The 15898-nt window shown below is 40.4% G+C and overlaps 1 protein-coding gene across 6 annotated transcripts in view; it reads right to left on the bottom strand.

Moving 5' to 3' along the window:
- Positions 1 to 15898, bottom strand: part of SLC8A1 (solute carrier family 8 member A1) — a 400022-nt gene that overhangs the window by 325852 nt on the left and 58272 nt on the right. The window contains exon 1 of one of the 6 annotated variants that reach the window (XM_061625556.1): positions 2615 to 2691. The exons of 4 other annotated variants lie outside the window; for them this stretch is intronic. The gene's annotated coding sequence lies outside the window, so the exon portion shown is untranslated. Of the gene's footprint in view, positions 1 to 2532; positions 2692 to 15898 lie in introns of those variants that run through there. One more of the 6 variants, XM_061625552.1, reaches the window with a different exon arrangement.

The raw sequence follows: 15898 nt of genomic DNA, 5'->3' as shown, positions 1-15898 counted from the left end.
ATCCCCAATAAAACCGTATCTACAAATATGCAATTAATATTCCATACGTGACTGGGTCACCCCTTAGGAAAAGCTTTCTTTAATAAAAATGTCTTCAACAGGTGCCTAAACATTATGACATTAGGTGTTTGTCTAGTTTCAGCTGGTAATTTATTCCAGAGGATTGGAGCTACAACACTAAAAGCCCAGTTCCTAGTGCAAGCTAAGCTCACCTCTGGGGCGCAAGGTACTCTCAGCATTGCCCCATCTGAGAAGCACCATTGCCAGGCAGGGACATACAGGGCGAAGCAGCTCGTTAGATAACCTGGTCCTAAGTTAAATGGTCCAATTCATGCATCTGATGAAGTTGCACCTTGTTTACTAAGGCTCATGCTACGACACATTTGTTAGTCTCTATGGTAGCAGATGACTGTGTGGTTCAAGCATTCTCTCCACTTTCCTTTCGAGCTCAAGAGTTTGCTTATTTCTCTTTATTTGAAGTATTATGTATCACTTTTCTATTAAAACTATTTAATTATAAAACAATTAAAAAAGCACACAAATATTTTTAAAAGAACAGGAGCAACAGGAAACTGTCTACAATTGGATAAAAACTTGTTTTCCAGAATGATAAAGGGAGAAGCCACCAACTACCTCTTGAAAATCTTGGAGAATAAAAGGGTCTCCACCTGTCACCTAAACAATAAAAGAATTGATTTTGTCTTCCTGACAGTTCCGAGAAAATAGGTATGGACCACATTTCATATGCTGGTTTGCCACTGGTGTTCATGCTGTACATAATATAATGAAAGTTTATCGACCAAAGAGAGCCTGCTCATTTCCTTCCCTTGGGCACAGGGGAAGGTTTTAACAGATGTTACCTCTGGCACCTATTAGTTATGCACTGGAAGGCAGGTTTTGCTGAGGAGTTCAAAACCACAGATGAGCACAGTACTTTGCCTCCTGTCCACAAAGACAACAAAAGTGGATTTTGCAGGCCTTATGGCAGCTAAGAGGCATATACTTTGAGCCTGGAAGGATAAATACCCACCATCTATCACACAATGGTCTGAGGACCTCACTGCCCCAGCTACATACAGACATCAATTTAATGTGGATACCTATTTGGACATCTGGATGGCTTATATGAACTTATATCTTTAACGTAAGATGGATGTACTGATGGTTATTGTACATGTAATGTGAACTGATGGTTATTATTATTATTATTATTACAGTATTACCTTTTACAGTTTTTTCTTTCCCTCTTTTCTGTCTTCGTTAAACATGCAAGTAAAAATTAATTTTAAAATGGCTTCTTTCCTTCCTACAGCACATGGTTGGCACAGGCTCTTGGGCCAGTGCACAAACCGATGCAACAAGAATGTGCAACGCTGAGGCAATTGGGTAAGGCTGGGAGTCCAAAATGTTACTTTAGATAGGCCCATGACCAGTGGGTTTTTTAAAAATGTTTTAAACATGATAAGCACCCATGCCATGTTCCAATCTGCTTTTGGTGTCAAAAATGTGGCACAGAGGAAGATGCTATTTGAGTGACTGAAGCCCAAAGCCTATCTGGGCACGCAGAACTAATTGTGAACGTTGTTTAGATCGTAGCTTATGAGAGCAAAAATCCAGCTCTGTTCCCAGAGGATGCTGGTTTGAGACTCCATACAGAGAGAGGTCCTGACATACAAATGTCTTTTATGGAAATGTTTACCAAGAATGCCTGTGGAGCTTTGTTCAAACACTCTGATTTCCCCCAGTTTTCACTGTAATATACTCTGTGAGAAATATGTCCATTCCATACATTCCATTCAGCTGCCATCAATTTTACTGTTATTTTTTAAAAAAAACACAAGTGCGCTTTGTGTAACAAAAGTTTGCAAACTCTTTTTACTTGTGCTGAATACCACAGAGTTGGCACTGTTAATTGTTCAATTAAATAACACACACCTGTGGCACAGAAGAAGCTTGGAAAGTTTATGCAAAATGCAAGTGATTGAAAACAGATAATTAGAATGGAAATCGCTACGTAAACATAATCTGTAGTAGGTGGTGACTGGCACTGCTAGAAAAACACAAGATGTAAGGGTCAAACTTCAATCAACAGTGACAGACCAGTGTGTAAAATCCAGGCTGCCATTAACTTAATATAAAGTGGCAGGTGGTGGTTGGAGGGATAAAATATAGCAAAGTCAAGAAATAAGTCCTCCTCTCCAGCACTTCCCACCATTAAAAGTTGATTCTCTCCCCGCCCCCTGCCCCAAGCTTTTTTTCTCCAGGTAAGGCTCTGAATTCAGTAATAAACCTGCTGGAAGAAAAACAGCTGGGGCAAAACTGGTTTGGGGGAGGCATTAGATTCCACTTCATTTTCCTACTTGTCCATGCTGCACCCTCAACCTTCTGCTTTATATTAAATCCGCAAGACCCAAGTTGTGTCCTTCCACTAACAATTCTAGTTTAACCTGTCCAAGACCTGCTGTCTACTATAACTTATGCACCACAATGCAAATTCATAAATCAAATCAGTGCATGCACCAGTTTCCTTACCAGACACTCCTCCTGCTTAACTCCCAGACTTTCTGGAGCTTAGAAAAGCAGCTTCAAAGAAAACAACATGTGGATTAGTTACCTCTCTGGATCCTAGCTACAGACATCCACTCTTCAGACTTTTACCAGGAACACATCAATAAGAATGCAAGTTCCTTCAAGGTCAAAGCACTAACCCGTCCATAGATTAACCTCCCCAAAACAGGTGTCAATAGTTAAGAGAGACTGAGCAAGTCAGCTTGGTGTGGGAGAGAGGAGTTATTACCTGGCTTGGATTAGAATTCTAGATAGACAAGACCTGGGGGGGGGTCATAATGTTCACATTTGATTATTTATCACAGAGGTTTGTGTTCCAAGGCAAGGAATTATGAACTTTGGCAAGATCATGAACTGCAACTAAGATATTGAGACATTTCTCCATTATTGAATTTTTACCCTCAAGGAGACAGACGTCTTTTTCCACTGAAACTGATCAAATACTGACAAAGTAAGATCAAATAATCACAAATATTACACTGCAGTGAAATTGCCTTCAACCAGAAAAACAATAAATCTTCCCCCAAGTATTGCGCTTCTGCATTAAAACTGGTGCCATCTGGATATATTTGACTTTCGGTATTGGTATATTATGAAACCTTTTTTATATAGGTAAATTATATCAGCAAACATAATCCAGCAAAAATGGGTCACATGGCGGTGGGAAACAGTAAATACTGACACCTTCTAGATAGTGAATGCTGCTGGCCAGTGTAGGTGACCACTGGAACAAATCCTTTTCTTTGTTCACTTGCCATGACGGGGGCTGATTTACATGCACAGATTAAGATGAAAGTACACATTACACTAATCATCAACTTTGCCCTTCATACAAACTATAGGATCAGGTCACTAGCAGTGGAGTTGGATGGGCACGAGACTTTAATCCTTTGGCCCCTCTGGTGGTCCCAGTCTGGACTGAGTCCTTTGTTCCTCCACACTGGCTATTTGTGGGGGGGGATCCTGAACTTGAGGGTGATCAACAGAACATGGAACCTGGCTCTCACTTTCTGTATCTATACGTAGGGGAAAGTGATGTATGAACTGGCCCCAAAACTACAAAGACAGGTGCATCATTTTGCAGAAGCCAAGCACACCTGGGTGCAGGCAGCATCTGAATGGGAGAGCCCCTGGGAATCTCATGCACACTGCTTTGTGTTCCATGGGAGAAAGGCAGGCTATAAAGGTAAAATACACTGGATATATATCTTGTTTCATTGGATCCAGAGGTTGCCCCCTGATTTCCCACTGGACTTTTCACCCAGTCTGTGACAGAATTATGGACAAATGAATAGGCCAGCCTCACACTCATTCAAGCTTATGTCCACAGTTTGGAAAAGACGCTAACTTCTAAAGTGAACATTTAAGTGTTCTAACAGATAAAACCTTAAAGGTTTTGTTACTGCATAGCTTTCTCCAAAATATTACTTACATTCTACACATGATTTGTAGTGACTTCTATTGATTTCTTTTTATATACTCTGTCTACATTGGAAGCAGTTTGGGGTGAAGAGCTACATTTCTTTAGCTTTAGCTTGTTAATGCTGCTTCAGGTCGTCAGCTTGGCTGAATGTCATCTGTTAAGAAAACTGATTCCCTGTAGGATATTCTAGGTGGCTTCCTCCAGGAATGCAGACACTCGCAGTTGCAGAGTTTTAATTTTTAATATTGAAGCAATATTAGGGAAGAATATTTAATAGTCATAATGTCACACACATTATGGTGATGCATGTGTACACATACATCCCACAACAAAATTGGGGAAGTGCTGTAGAATTTGGTTTTCTAGGAATCTTGGCTTGCTTTTAAAATGAAAAGGCATGTTCATGGTCCTTACTGCTGGTAAGTTGGAAAGTATGCAAGTAGGCAGAGGTTGCCAACAGGGATGGGATCCATTGGCCAGTGCTGCTTCAAAAGCATTCCATCGACCTAACAGGCAGTATCAATTTGAGTTCATTTCTTTGTCCACTACCCACTGCTTTTACTGGCCCAATCTTTTCCCTCCCAAAAAATTGATATATTAGTATCAATATTTTTAAAATATCAATATTTACTTCAAAGTATCAGAAATATCAATAAACTAAAGAAAATATCAATGTTTGTGAAATAAAATATTGATATTTGTTAAAGAAAATATTGATAAAAGAAAGTGGCTTTGCTGCTGCTGCTGCCGCCACCACCACCTCCTCCTCCGCTGTGACTGAGGCTGGTCAGTTTTCACACCTCCCGGTGGCAGTACTGCATTTACTGGGACAGGAATGGGGCGATGCAGCAGTGAGGTCAGGGGAGCTCAGTGTTGGTGATGTTAGCACCCCACAGCAGGTGTGCCCACACTTGCAAAATGCCACAGCTGCCAACCTGGAACTCCCCCACAGCAACAGAAAAAAATTCTGGAAGGGCATAGAAGAAGCAAAGCATACATCTAGGTGGGTGAAATATATTAGGAGGGGGGCACACTCCTTGTTTGGGGGGACACTTGCCCCAACCCCACCACCACCTTGCTCCACCTCATCTGTGACCCAGCAAACACAGTGCTGCTCCTGCTCCTGCTCTGCTTCTGCCCCCCCCCCAACACTGCTGCACCTATACTCTTGGTCACTCTGCTTTCTGTTCAGCTGCTGATGTGAGCCTTGAAAAACACACAGTTGAAAAAGGACATGGGATGCAGTGTCACTCTTCCAATATTCTTCTTCAGCTCTATGTACTTTTGGGGGGATGGGGGGAAGAGGTAATCTCCTTGACACCTTATGATGAAGGGGGCATTTAAAAAAAACCCCAAAAAACAAAGACATCCTACGGAAGCACCAGGAGTTAACACAATCTCATAACTCAGTGGATCCCAGCTGTCCTTTGAAACAAAACTGTGTTCAATTGATGTCTGAAAACGAATAAAGAAGAAAACACGTAACACATTAATTTGCTGGGGGATGGGGGAAGGAATGCGGCATGGAATAAATCCACCCTCAGTAAGAGGCATCCAAATTACTTTTGTTTCTGAGCAGGTTATTTCAAGGCAAAACATGTTATGAAGAAACGTTCAGGACTGCAATGTCTAAGAGCTCAGTTCTGTACAGAGAAGACTCACAAAGAACACTGCAGAAGTGGAAAAGGTGCAGAAAAGGGCTACCAAAATTATCAAGACCCTGGAGCAACTCTCTCATGAGGAAAGTTTACAACATTTGGGGCTTTTCCGTTCAGAAAAAAGGTGAGTAAGAGGGGACATGATAGAGGTGTATAAGATTATGCTTGGTGTGGAGAAAGTGACGTTTTTGTCCCTCTTTCATAATATTATACCTTGAAGCCATCTAATGAAGCTGAATGCTGGAAGTTTGGGGACATACAAAAAGAGGTACTACTTCCCACAGTGCATAAAAGTACAATGTTTGCTACCACAAGATGTGGTGATGACCACCAACTTCAACTGCTTTAAAAGGAAATTGGACAAATTCCTACAGGATAAAGCTATCAATAGCTTACTAGACACGATGGCCATATTAAGTGCAGTATCAGAGGCAGTACGCATCACAAGCAGGATAGGGCTATTGAGGGCTTCCCATACATATCTGGTTGGTCACTGTGAGAACAGAATGCTGGATTACATAGGCCTCTGATCTGTTCCAGCATGGCTCTGCTCAGCATTTTGCATTAGAGCAAAGAGCAAAATTGTCACCTGTGCCAATTGTTCCTTCTGAAACCTACGCTATCCAAGAGATGATACTGGAGCAGAGAAGCGGCAGGTAAATGCAGCCGGAATAATGTCTCACAAGATGTCCAAAAGGTAACTGGAGTATTGATTGCCTTCTCATCCCAAGCAATGCTGTGCTGGCAATTTTAGGGGTTGAAAAGTGACAGTGGTTCTGTTCCATTTTGCTAGCAGATGATGCTGTTTTAGCTGTAGAGGGAGATGCCTCTGGAGTGACACAATTAACACTGTCCTGACCTAACAGATCACAATAATATTTACAACGTTAAGTGAAGGTTAGGTGTCCAGTTGCATCATATATAATGAATCGACTCTCTCTAACAGATAAAACTTATGTGTGTCTGTGCATGCATGGCTGAATCTTGTTTAAAGAGTTTGGCGCACATGCATTCTCCATGTAAGAATGTTATAGAAGTCCATTTTATTTTAGTAAAATGATATGATTTTGTTTATACATGAAATTACTCCAATAAATACTATTTGAAAACAAGCCAACCATCATTACCAATATCTGCAGCAACCTTTGCTCTTCAAAGGGCAATGTAATATCATGAGTTCTCTCTTACGATAATGTAGCTCACAAGTCTGTTCAGAATATACTTATTCAAAAGTTAGGCAGAAGTTCTGTAGAAATCCCTCTGGCAAGAATGGGAAGCAGATGGTTGAGGAGAAATTATTACACTTGGGGTCACTGCTTAAGGTTGTAAAGAAGAGCAGTGTCTCATCGTGGTTTGGACCAGTTCCACCACCTCAAAAGGATTTGGCACAGGTACCCTCAGCCAACACAGCTGCAGTGGAGTATGTTCATAAATCACCTGAACCTTTGATTGGAGCCTTATTCCCATGAGCCATTTTACTGCAGAAATTCTTCTAAACCAAATTTCAGTAGACAGAAGCCACAAAAGAGATTGTATCATCTTCACTATCTTTTTGATGTACTGTCTGATAGGTTGAAAGAAGATCTTTCTTATACATCGACTAACATAGCAAGAAGGAAGATTCTTGCAGCAAATGGCAAAAGGGTTGAGGAAGGAAAAATTAGCATGCACATTCTGGGTCCCACTGTAGTCTGCCCTAAATAAAGCATTTTGCTGCTCTGAAGAATGCTGAATTCTGCACCTTGTGTACATTATGCATATCAAGCAGATTTGCTCATTTTGCATTGTTTGTTCTGCTAGCTCATGGAAGTGGTGCAATCATCTGTACGGGACACTGAAGCCCTATCCCTGAAATCCTGTCCCTTAGGGGAATCCAGAGCCCAGTGGTGGTGCAGCACATGTCTCACATCTCCAGTAACAGGACTGGGAAAGGAAACTCTGCCTGAGACTTCAAAGAGCTACTCTCAGTCACAGCACTTGACTACACGGTACAATGGCCTAGCACAGAAAAAAGCAACTTTGTATGTTAATGGAAATCCAGCATAGCATCTCTTCTCTCTCCCTACACCCCACTTCCCTGTTTTTTGCTTCTGAAATTTCGCTAAGACTCAACCATAACACTGAAGTGGAGAACCTTTTTCAGTCTGAGGGCCATATTCCCTTCTAGGCAACATTCCAGGGGCCACATGCGAGTGGTGGGCAGAGCCAAAGGCAAAAGTGGATGAAGCAACAAATGAAAATTACACCTTTGTAGGGTAAGCTAGTTTCTACACACACTCTCACACACCCTGCTATCCTTCATCCAGGCTTTCAAGGACACATTCTGGCCAGGCCACAACACTCTCAAGGAGGGTATGAAGCAGGGCCATGGGGGTTGGGCTGGGGAAGAGACCTGAGGACCAGACAAAAAAACTTGGAGGGCTGAGGTTTTTTACCAGTGCCATGCACTATCACACCTGTCTTTGCAGGCTAAATTGCTAGACACTGACCTTTTTAAAATAAGAAAAGGAAACTGAAGATTTTCAGCTGGCACCTAGTTTCTTGCACATAACTGCAGAACACTGTCCTGTTTTGACAATCCTGACTATTTTTCCAAAACTCTGAAACAGGATGGCTAAAATTGCAATCTGCAGGCTCTGTCCAAGTGACTACTGGAGTTTATCAAGTATTTATTGGTTTTTAAAATATATAGATGTAGAGAGTCCAACTGCTTCTGAAAACTTAAGATGGGTAGTAGTAGATTAAAATGCATCTTCAACAATTAATACCCAAACTTAAAATTGAGGAAAAACACCACTCTACAATCCAAACTCTCTACTGAACCCCCAACCTAAAATGCAATCCTATAGGCGCTTACTAGGGAGGACTTACTTTGAATAGACATGTACAAGATTGCTCTGTTAATAATTTGCAGCTAAAAGTCTCTCCATGTTTACCCAGACTCCCTTGAAAATAAACATAGGATAAACACCATAGTCTTGCAACACTTGTGAAAGATACTCAAGACTGAGGTTTTAGACAAGGGAGGGAGCTCAACTATTTTGGAACAGTCATCAAAACCACCCTATGATGCACCCTAGCTGTGTTGGATTGATTTAGCACATAGATGGCATTGTTAAGAGCATACATTTAGTCAATGCTAAATAATACAATAGGAAATAGAAAAGGAGGTAATGTCTTAGGCAATGCTGGAAAAATCCTAAGCAGCTGGTCAACCAGCTGCCTACAAATTTGGCTCTGACACCTAAGAATTTTGACCTACTTTCCATCCCTCTGCAGGGCTGATGCCTAAAAATTTGATGCTCGCTATTTTTCCAACTCTGATCTTGTGTATATTGTATACTGTGACAATCCAAGAAGCTGTGGTTCTCAGAGCTGTGACAGGGTCTGCCATTATGTAGCATACTATGCATGCATGCCAACTATACAGCATATACAATATAATTAAATATTTATTTATTTATTATTTGATTTATATCCCACCCTTCCTCCCAGTAAATTAATTGTATATATAAAATACAATTAATCAGGGTAGGCACAAAAGCATTCTTTCATCAGGACTGCAACTGACCAGCATACCCCGTTAGTCAACCAACTGGCCTGCTCACAGGTCTGCTATTAAGGTCATTCAGATTTTGGGGGGAGGGGGAACAAGGGACAGACCCTTGTCACTGGTGGCCCCATCTTTGTCGAATGCCCTTCCACAGAAGGCACATTTGGCTTCCTCTTTAAAGTCCATTTAAAATCAGCTAAAGACATTTCTGTTCCAACTAATGATGTTGGGCTGGATTTTTAAACTGCCACTGCTTATTATTTTATATAATGCTTTTTGGGATTGCTAGTCTTGATTTGAGTTGTTTTATCTGCTGTTTTAGACAATACTGAGCAGGAGTTTAGACAATACTGCTGCCCTGGGCTCCTACTGGGAGAAAGGGCAGGATATAAACCTAATAAATGGAAAATGGAATGCCTTCAAGTTGATCCCAGCTTATGGCGACCCCTATGAATAGGTTTTTCATGATAAGCGGTATTCAGAGGTGGTTTACCATTGCCTTCCTCTGAGGCTGAGAGGCAGCGACTAGCCCAAGGTCACCCAGTGAGCTTCATGGCTGTGTGGGGATTTGAACCCTGGTCTCCCAGGTCATAGTCCGACACTCTAACCACTACTCAACACTGGCCAATGGTCTCACTTGGTATAAAGCGGCTTCCTATGTTCCTATTTATTTGTCTGTTCATTTATTTAAGAACGTATAGACAGTTCTACATTCAATGAATACCCGACCAATAATATAAAAATAGAATATAAAACAGAATACAAATCATTAAGAAAAATGAAGTCAGCAATAATTAAAAGCTGCAGAAACAGAATGGATTAATTTGGGAAGGCCCGGGAGAAGTTTTCAACAAACATCAGTATATTTATTTGTTGTTGTTTCTGAGACTCAGACAGTTGGGTGGGTTTTTTTCCCCAAACTTGGTGGGTTTTTTTTTTTTTAAGTCTTTGCCTGACCCAGAAAGACAACAAGGCAGGCGCCAGGCAAGCCTCCCTAGGGAAGACGTTCCGCTGGGGAGAATACACAGGTGTACTTCAATTACAATTAAAAGACTTGACAATACAGGGAACAACTCAAAATGGCTAGACAGAAACCATGACATGGACTTCTGTAGAAGTGTTCTTCAGAAAACGTGTAAAACATATACCGCTGTGAAGCAGCCAGCATCTATACTGTAAGGGCATAGCCAGAGATGTTAAACTGTGATAACCTTGCTGAGAGGTCAGACCTTCCATTCATTTTGTTGCAGTAAATTCACACGTAGTTATAAGGGCTGTGTTCACAGCACACTAGCCTACTGGTTCTGTGTGGAAATTAGCTAACAGTGCAATCCTACATATGTTTACTTGGAAATAAGTCCCACTGAATTCTAGTGGACTTACTCCCAGGTAAGCATGTATAGCACCAGAGTAGCACTGCACCTTAAATAGGATTTACCCAATAAAATTGTTCTACTAATTCCAACTACATCATGGTTTTTCCAGCAGCACTATCACAAAACCAGTCTATTACACATTTGTTGTAAAGATATAGTGTATTTTCCATGCACTCAAAATGAAAATATTCTGTACTTGATCATAGATGAGGGAGCTGGCCTGAGTGGGCAATAGGGATGAAGTAGAAGTCCAATTCAGTTCACATTTAAAGGAGAACCTATCTAATTCACACTTTCCAAAACAATATGCGAACCAATATATAGCCATCCTTCAAAATTCTCACTGCTCCAAATTTTGCAATGTAGTTCTTAAGTCAAGCAATGTGTACATAAATGCATATACTAGGGTAAAGTGTGTATAAAAATGCATGTACTAGTGAAAATGACATATAAAAACGCATTATATTAGGGAAAAATGCTTTGCACAGATGAGAATATTAGGCAAAACCGCATAAAATGTGTATATTAAGAGAAATCGGCAGTAATATGCTGATGATGTATTTTCATGAAGACTTTTTTATTTAAAAAAAAACACAAACTGATATGGAAATATGGAGAACTGAAATTAAGATTGAAAAAATTAGAAACGAAAAGAAACCAAAATTGTCAGATTCAGCCATCCATAGTAGACAAGATGGAAAGCCTGGCTGGAGCAGGCAAGCTCTGCCCTCCTGGGTACTCACAATAGCACCAGCACAGGGCTGGCAGTGCAGAGGCATTGCCATCATATACAAAAATTCCACTTCTCTCACTAGGAAGCCAGTGTGCCTGGGCACCAGTATCAAGGGATTGTACCTGATTTTGCAATAAAGAGGCAGAACATAGATCCCATAGATCCTGCTGCTGTACCTTCCACCCCACACACCCCCTCTGCTAGAAGGCCAGGACAATTTTGGAGGTGGTGTTGGAACACCCCCCGTTAATTATATTGGGGGACTTCTAATGGAACCTTCATGTTCAGAGGCAGCCTACAGACAGACAACAGGGAATAATGGTCTACCATGGAGCCGCCAGAATTTTTTTTGGCTGGCTATTTAAGAATGAGAGAGAAATTACATTCAGTTTGCATATGAAGCTGAATTTATCAAATTTGCCCTTTATGAAACAATATGAGGACCGAAACACAGCCATCCTTCGAAATTCACACTTATCCAAATTTTGCGATGCAATTCTTCAACCAAGCAATGTTTACAAGAATGCATATATTAGGGGGAAGTGTGTGCACAAAAAAAATTTGGTGAAAATATACAAAAATGCAAAATATTAAGCTAAACTGCTTGCAAAAATGTATACATTAGTCAAAACTGTATACAAAAATGTATTTATTAGGAGAAATTTACACTAATATGCTTAAGAATTTTCATGAGGATTCTTTTTTTGCTGCAGAAATCTGGAGAACCAAATTTAAGCTTAGAAAAATGAGAAACTGAGAAGATCAAAATTGGCAGATCCTTCCATCCCTAGTCACACTGGATGTTTTATTAGGACTATTATTATTTGACTGAGATGTTTTACAGTACATTTTTATGTGAACTGGTTTGATCACAAATTTATTTGTGGGAAATGTGGTATAGAAATTGATCGTGACAATGAATGTGTTAGCACATAATGTTCAGCCAAACCATGGCTTAGTGTGAATGGGTGAACATGCTGGCTCCCGAGGAGGAGATTGCATCCCACTTGGCTTTTTTAGCTCAGCGTGGTACAGGATTTCATCTGAACCAAGGCCTGTGGTTAAAGCCTCTCCTCCTGAACCAAAATCCATGGCTTACCTGCTGTCCCGCATTGAATAAAGCCTGGGAAGGAGCAAAATGGGTATGGGTTCCTCTTTGGGACCCAGCGCATTCACATGGACATTGGCTTACCATGATGTGCAAACAAAGCCTATGACTGTAACTACTATTCTGGACCTTTGCCTCTTCTTCTGCTTCCCTTGATCTGATAATCCAACAGACAATTCTTGACTAAGCAAAAGTACATGCAACTGAAATAAACTCAAATTATTCCCCTGCCTGCCCATGCCTCCATTTTCTTACTTCCTCTGTTGTTTCCCTATGCCTGTTTTTAGAGTGTAATTCCCCTTGTGGTAGGGTCTTTGACTTGTTATACCTGTTTTTAGCAACATGCCATGTACACATATGATGTTATATAAATAAATAAATAAAAATAATTAAACCACTGCAAATCATAATTGGAACGCTTCCAATTCAGAGACTGACCAAACTGTATCGTAGGTCATTAAAACGTGCTGTTCTATTTCCCAGCCAGCAGAACAGAAAATATCCTCCAGAACGGTAGGGGCTTCTTCCTTGCCCCAACCGAGATTTCTGCATTACTGCTGGAAGCCAACGGCATAAACTGCATCTCTTGAACTGGCCTTACTCTATTCAGCCAATGAAGAGACAACTAATGACAAATCTGTTACTATGGTAGTTATCTCCTATAAACATTTACTCTTCTGGATTTTTCCCACCTCACCCAAAAATGCCTGGGGAATCGAGATAGTTTTGTCAGATGCTATAGGAGCATATTATTAGCATAATTACAGTCATGCAAATGGGCAAACTTTACAAATATATGCATGGATCTAGTAATGCTGATAGATATCAGCATTACTAACTTTCAGCCGTCCACTGGTGCACAGAACATTTCTCTCTCCCCATCCCTCCTTTAGCCCTTAACTTATTGCTATTCTAGGAGTCACAAGACATGCATATGCAAACCTACTGAACTTGTAATCTTCCCATTTTAAGGGCACCAAAATCAAGCAAAAAATGATATAAAAATAACCACCCAAACATTTTCCAAAAATGGGCAAAGGCATCAGACCTCACTGAATACAATCCCAATGCAGAACATATCAGGGCTATCTTATTTTTTCCTGAACAGGACATTTCAAAATGTTATAACAATTATCAAACCATGACTGATCTTTTTGTTGTGTCTCTTCAAATTACTGTATCCAATTCCTTCTCCTGTAAACTTTCAAAATAAAATCAGCAGCCAAAATGAAAAGACAGCTGTGCATCTGTGACCATCAGCTACAAAGTTAAACATTTGGACCACCCTCCCTATTGGAGTGTCAGACAGACTGACTGAGCTGAGAATTTTTGAATAATTATAATTTATAAATTAATCATAATTTTAATAATTTATTAAGCACTCCAAACAAACATCCCATCACAACCCCAGCATCCTATAAAGCAAATGAGCCACGAAGCAAAGTAAGAAAAGTGCTTGCAAGTCAAATTCATTAATTCACTATTCCTTAGTTTCACGTTTGTTAAATTTCCCAATTCTTCTTGCAGAATTCAGAAAAATTTGGTACAAAATGTTGCATTGCCATTTTCATGGTGCTCTAGTAACATGTCCATATCTTGGTCTTTAGTCTGGTACTAGATGGATTGATTCCATAAAGGAAGCCACAGACCTGAACTTGCAAGATCTGAACAGGGCGGTTCACGACATATGCTATTGGAGGTCGCTGATTCATAGGGTCGCCATAAGTCGTAATTGACTTGAAGGCACATAACAATAACAAAGTCTGGTACTGTGTATTATAATACAATTGTATTAATATTCCAAGAAGACATCACTTTGTCTACTCGACAAAGACTATGACCAAAGCAATGTAAGCATATCAAGGTAATCCAAATTCTATGCCAAAGAAAGGTGGACTTGTATAAATTATGAAAATCTTTATGCAGATGTGAAGTGGTTTATTTTGCATAATTTATTCAGCTAGGCATGGAGTGGGGGCAGGAATTGTCCAGACAGACCAGCAATCTTATTGAGGTCATTAGAAATCTTACTCACCAATCTAGTTCTAATCTAGGGTTTGTCCCAAGTCAGGTTATCTGAAGGACCACTTCCTCCCATATGGCCCTACCTAGAATCTGATATCATTTTTGGAGCCCTTCTCTGGGTGCCCCTGCCAATTAAGGTGTGGGAAGTAGCTACTAGGAAAAGGGCCTTTGCGGCAGTGGCATCCTGGCTGTGAAATGCTCTCCCCAGAGAAGCTTACCTGGCACCACCTTTGAAGTAATTTCATTTTTCCCCAGGCCTTTTAAAATTAATTCTGTTTATATCTGCTGTTTTTTAAAAAAAATTAGGATTGTTATGTTTTTAATATTTTATTAATACTGTAAGCATCCCAGAGAACATTAAATAAATAGAAGGCAGACAGCTGAACTCCTCCCTGTCTGTGCTCTATCCATGTTTTGCTACTTATCTGAGTGATGACTGGGCCATTCTTTCTGATTCCTTCCTTCATGGATCCTAAACATACTACAGAATTTCCCCCTCTTATTTCTTCTCTTCTATTGTCATCAGTGTTTAGAACAATCTGAAGGAAACCGCAGATATGAGGACCTGCTGCTTGGAAAAATGACTGACTCTGGGGTGATCCTTTGGGAGAACTGAGTCAGATAAACTCTGCTTAGCTGAAGTTAGCAGGAAGAGCAGTAGTTGGGGCATATTACTGTTGGTCCTGATATTGTTTTATCTATTTTAATCTGAGCCTCTCAGTTTTTAATTCTGAACTCAGCTTGGGAAGGGGGGAGGTGAGTTTTGTTGTATTTATGTGACTTTTGATTTTATGTTTTTGTCTTTGAATTGTTTTTACCTATTTATTGCAACCCTCCCACAGAATGGTATCTTATAGGGCGGCATACAAATGCTATAAATAAATATTGAATACATAAACGTTGTGTTCTTTAGAGTACCTTTGTTGTTTTTCTTTATAAGCTGTTTTAACTATGAATTTAATAGAAAAGTGTGGTATAAATATTAAATCTAATACAACCTAATTTTGCAGCCTACACCTAAGCAAGCTGTTCATACATGAAGTCCCACTATATTTAAAGGGACATGAAAAGAGTAAGAACTACTGTACTCAGGTCCTGCTTGCAGGCTTCCCACAGGCATCTGGTTGGCCACTGTCAGAACTGAATGATGAACTAGAGAGGCCTTTGGCCTGATCAAGCAGGGATCTTCTTCTGTACCTAAGGAGAACGATGATGATGATTTACATACCACCATCAGCGGTCATACTTTGAAAAGTACAAGAGAACATGTTCCTGCCCCAAAGAGCTTGCAATTTATGGGTTGCATCCAATGATGTCATCCCATTAGTGCAAGGCCTTCTGCCTGTGCAATGGAACTTCCTCTCCTTCTCCTATCCCCGCGTACCCCACCCCCAATCAGCCCTGAGTTTTCACCCAACCCTCCAGAGCAGATTTGGACAAGGTGTGGGGAGCGA

Source organism: Rhineura floridana, chromosome 4 (assembly GCF_030035675.1).
Source record: "Rhineura floridana isolate rRhiFlo1 chromosome 4, rRhiFlo1.hap2, whole genome shotgun sequence".
NCBI lineage: Eukaryota > Metazoa > Chordata > Lepidosauria > Squamata > Rhineuridae > Rhineura > Rhineura floridana.
The sequence above is the reverse complement of the archived record's forward strand: the minus strand, read 5'-3'. Positions and strand labels throughout refer to the sequence as shown.